Source organism: Marmota monax, unplaced genomic scaffold (genome assembly GCF_021218885.2).
Source record: "Marmota monax isolate L192 unplaced genomic scaffold, Marmota_monax_Labrador192_F-V1.1 WCK01_AAM20220418_F8-fsc00004, whole genome shotgun sequence".
In the NCBI taxonomy this organism is placed as follows: domain Eukaryota; kingdom Metazoa; phylum Chordata; class Mammalia; order Rodentia; family Sciuridae; genus Marmota; species Marmota monax.
The window spans coordinates 25168780-25173694 of record NW_026692881.1 but is presented as its reverse complement, the minus strand read 5'-3'; the positions used below and the strand labels follow the sequence as shown (position 1 = coordinate 25173694).

At 47.9% G+C, this 4915-nt stretch overlaps 1 long non-coding RNA gene across 2 annotated transcripts; it reads left to right on the top strand.

The window, feature by feature from the left end:
* Positions 1-299: 299 nt before the first annotated feature.
* LOC124096524 (uncharacterized) lies at positions 300-4352 on the top strand. Of its 2 annotated transcripts, none has more exons than XR_006852881.1 (4): positions 300-447; positions 2485-2670; positions 3336-3442; positions 4005-4352. It is a non-coding gene; the product is annotated as an uncharacterized LOC124096524 (long non-coding RNA). The 2 variants fall into 2 exon arrangements; XR_006852880.1 differs by having other exon boundaries at positions 3312-3442.
* Positions 4353-4915: the final 563 nt, after the last annotated feature.

Here is a 4915-nt window from a genome sequence, read left to right as displayed (position 1 = left end):
CATGAGCTAAAATGGTTTTTAGCATTTTTAAATGGCTGAAGAAAATAAAAATAATATTTTGTGACATACGAAAATTATATGAAAACAAGTGTGTCCATATGTAGTCTTATTGAAGTAACACACATTTGTGTGTTACATATGATTATTGTCATACTATAAAGGCAGAGTTGAGTACTGGCAACAAGGACTGTTTGGCCCACAAAGCCAAAAATATTTACTATCTACTCCCTTCTGGGAAAAGTTTGCTGACCCTTGGTCTGCGTCAATCATGAGAATTCTGCGCCCTTTTCCCCAGGCTTCTTTGCAGTAAGAGTGTCCACTTGTTCCAGTTCTGTCCAAAGACAGCTAAGCAGAGGTCCGAAGTGGAGATTCATATCAAGTATTGCTTTTCTGAAAGGAGGGTCCAGATGTGGCTGGCTCCTCACCCTCCCGCTTCCTGCCTGAAGTGTGAGTATGTGAGGATGCTATCCAGAACCCTCCTGCCCCTTTATTTCAGAATCTGTCTCCTGCCAAGAAATGGGAAACAGAGTCATGAGTTCAGTTGGGAGGGCTGGCAAGGCTGGCTGGGATCCAAGAGAGAGGGAAAGTCCACCCTGGCCACTCACCCAGAGGTTACTTGTAGCCTAGACCAGAGAGTCCATGGCCAACTGGGCAGGACTGAGGAAAGGTCAGCCCCTCCTGACAATTTGCCCAGTGGTTCCTGTTTACTGGTCCTGACATTGACATCTGGAGTATGGGGGGGTAGACAGAGGTCCCTTCACTGTTGAGTCCTGGTGATCAGCACTTTCCTATGCCTCTCTCGGTTCCCCTGTTCTCCCAGTTCCATCTATAGTTACTCAAAATAGTAGCTAATCAAAATAATGTGGAATGGAGGATGGATGATGGATGGATGAAGGAATGAAGGGGAAATATAGTTACGAGAGGCTTGTTTCCACACCTGTGAGCTGACAGCTGCTCTGCCATTCTCAGCCAGGTATTATCATGCCCATTTAACAGAGGAGGAAACTGGAGCTCCGTAAGGCTAATTGACTTTCCCAAGGTCATAAGAATTGGAGGAGATAAGGCTAGGATCCAAAGCCCAATGCTGGTCCTAATTCCTGGGCAGAGGCCTCTTCTGCCTCCCCTCCAGGACATCATCTCCAGGCCATGGTAGGCTCAATCTATAGGGACATAGGCAAAGTATCTGCCATGACCTCAGTGAAACATGAAAGGAACTTTCTTTTTTTTTAATTTTTTTTTTTTAGTTGTAGATGGACACAATACCTTTATTTTATTTTTATATGGTGCTGAGGATTGAACCCAGGGCCACCTGCATGTGAGGGGAGCCCTCTACCACTGAGCTACAACCCCAGCCCATGAAAGGAACTTTCCTGATATGAGCCTGGGCAGCTGCCAGGAACTGCCTCTGCATCCCCCTCCCCTCCCCGTTCTGCTCTTGGGACCGCCAAGAACGCGTCACCTCCTTAGCAGGTGCTCAGTACATATTTGTAGAGTGAATGAGTTGCCTTGTATCAGTGCAAATTCCTCAAGAAAAAGTCACAGGCGGCAAAATCCCAAGAAAGCAGGTAAAATTGACGTCACATTTCTCAGCTTTGCAATAGATTGGAATGTGCATTCTGGTGGCAGAACAAGCCCCCTGCCATGCTCACAAGCCCAACACATTCATCACCGCCATCAGAATAGAACAGTTAATGTGCACACTTGCCAATGCCACTCGCTATTCCAAGCATGTGATGTAAATCATCTCATTTCAGCAACCTGATGAGGGAGGTGTCATGGCTGTCCTCCTTATATGGCTAAGGAATCCGAGGCTCAAAGAGGTGAAGGGACTTGACAAAGGCCACCCAGCTCTTTAGTGCCCTATTCACATTCAAAGCCAGAAAGATTCATGGTGGATGGAGCTGTAGGACTGGGCTGGGGGACAAATGCCCCTCTGGAATCTGGACAGAGGATGGTTCAGTAAAAGAGCTGAGGGGAAGAGAGGAGCAAGATCCTGAAGCAGTGGTGGATGAGGACATATCATTTCAGCAGGCCTTTCCTTGTCCTGTGCCAGGCTCAGCCCTGGTGTGACCACTCAGCTGACATGATTGTGTGTGTGTTTTTGGGGGTGGGGGCAGTGGATTGGAAGGAACCTGGCTGGGCTGTTGTGATTGAGATTCCCATGGAGATGCTGGTGACTCATGTGCCCTTCCCAGCCAGCTGGGCCTCTATCAGGGTGTGACTTATAATAAACAAGGTCATAAAATGCCATTTGGCATTTTGCCAGGCTGGAAGGAAGTGGAGAGAAGAGGAGAGAGATTGAGGTGACCCTCTGTCTCCTGCTGGACCCAGGTCTCATGGGGGCCCAGCATCCTGGGCTCTCTAGAGTTCCTACTTGATGTCCAGCCTCTGGGGTCAAAGGAAACTCTTCTTTGCCTAAGTGAAGCAAGTTGGAAAAGGTCACTCCTAGTACATTCTGACCTCTTTTTTTCTGTAATGTTCTAGGAACTCCATTGCCCTTCTGTGGCTCCACAGTGCAGGTATTCTTGCCTGGGCTATGGCTCCTGCTGCCTAGATGATACCTTTTGGGGGACTTCTAAAAAACGTGCATAGGTAAAGCAACCCACACACCATTAACTGGCACCTACTCTAAGTCCGGCAGTGGATGACTTGAAACAGAGTTCAACAAAGGTATGTAGCCTTACCAAGTGACCAAAGAGGCCCGGAATTCTTAGGCCAGAGGAGAAAACAGAGGAGGCACATCCCAGCCCTGAAGGAACCTAAAACTTCACTCACAGTAATATCACAATTAGCAGAACAATTAGGTGTTAGGTTGTGAGACTTTCCCTGGGTGCTGTAGGATTTTCATGTTCTGCAGATAAACAACAAAGCATCTCAGAAGGATTTGTCTGGATTCTGGAGGCTGGAAGTGTGAAATCAAGATGGCCGCAGGGTTGGTTCCTTCTAAGCCTGTAAGGGGACTCTGTTGTCCTCATCTGTACCTCTCCTCTAGCTTCTGGTGGTGTGCCGCAATCTAATGCCTTGTCTATATACTGCTGAAGAGAGATTAATAAGATGCTTTATATCACCCAATCTCTCTGCCTTCAGCTCACGCAGTATTCTCAGAGTGTGTGTGTGTGTGCGCACATGCACATGTGTGTCCACATTACTTTATAGGGATATCAGTCATGGGAATAGGGGCCCAGCTCTACTCATCTTAACTAATCACACCTGGAAAGACCCTACTTCCAAATAAGATCACACTCATTCTAAGATGCTGGGGTTAGGGCTTCAATATAATTTATGGGGGCACATTTTTCAACTCAAAACAGATGGGGAACTGCCTCCCTCTCCAGGAGCCTCTTCTAAATTTGGATCACTTGTGCCAGCCTGGAGATCACCAAAAAGTCCTCCTGAAAATCACCTGCAAATGCCTGGCCCAGCCCTGGGAGAGGTGCAAAGGGTAAGGGGCACCACATTTCTTTTCTTGGATCCCAGGTGTGATCAGCCCCACCCTAGGTGATGGTCTCTGTTAATGATAACCACCTGGAGAGCAAGAAAGAGAAAACTGATAAAGGCCAGAAGGTTACAAATAATCCAAGAGGTGTGTGTGTGTGGGGGTGGGGACGGGGATGCTTAGAAGACCTTTGCCCTCTGAAACTTTGATTTACAAACTGCACAGCTATCAGGTCACCCAGGGCTGTGGAGGCTATAAAAAACGTCACCAGCTGATATAGCTCTCTGCTTGGCAGCCTGGGAATTTCTAATTCTGGGGAAGTATGACTGTAACACTGTGGTCCATCTCTCTTTCTTTCTGTCCCACAGCCCTTCAATACCCTCTGGAGAGTGGGAGGGGATCTGGTGGAGGCACTGTCCCTATAAGTGGAGGGGATGGGCTCAGGAGAATTGTACTGTCCTCCAGAGCCCGTAGGTGACTGGTACTAAGCTCAGTCCCTTTATAGTAGATGTGACTTGGGAAAGTCACAGTGTTTATTTAAGTCTCTGTTTCCTCATCTGCACAATAGGAATGAGAAGGAAGGGTGACCCTGCCTGCCTTACCAGTTATGGCAAGGAGCAATCTAAGAGGTGTGACTCGGCCCGGGGATGCAGAAGGACTAAGGTGGCACCAGGTCTCGTCAGCACATTAGTTCCACCTCACTTGTCACATAAACATGAAGTCTGTTCAGGGCGAGGTGTCAGCTGCAGGGTGCTCACCACCCAGAGTGTGGTTCTGTGTGGGGCAACATCAGCATCCCTGAGATCTTGTCCGAGATGCTGACTCTCTGACCCATCCCAGACCTGCTGAACCAGAATCTGCACTTTAACAAGAGCCCCAAGAGATCTGTGCACTCATTAAAGTTCAAAAAGCTCTGCTTCAGTGGACATTGTTTCTCTTGTTTGGGATCCATTTCCATTCTTCTGGAAAAGTGATATTATTTTCTTTAGGAGAATCCTGGTTCTCCCAGTTCTAGCCCTATGAGCCTGCAGGGGGGCTGACTCCTCTCCAGATCCCTGAGAGGGCATGAGAATTAGCCCTGGTCAAGCAGAATTAGCCAGGAACTTTGGTTAGAACTGTGGACAAGAAGCATTCTCTTCATGCAGCCTCTATTCAGATGTAGGATAGAAGCCTGGATCAGGGGTCCGCCATCTTGGTCATCACTGTGGAGAGTCTTCATAGAGAGGGGCAGGTGTGTGTGTGTGTGTGTGTGTGTGTGTGTGTGAGAGAGAGAGAGAGAGAGAGAGAGAGAGAGAGAGAGAGAGAGAGAGAGATGGAGGAAGATTCTATATCACATTTTTTGAGCTTACAGCTTTGTCCAAAGTCAGACTGACCCTTGACTCCCCAGTCCACTGAAGTCTTTCTGATGTGGTGTGGTGACCCCTGCAGGAGGTAGGTCAGGGAACATTTGACCAGGCAGGTGAAAAATCTTCAAAATCT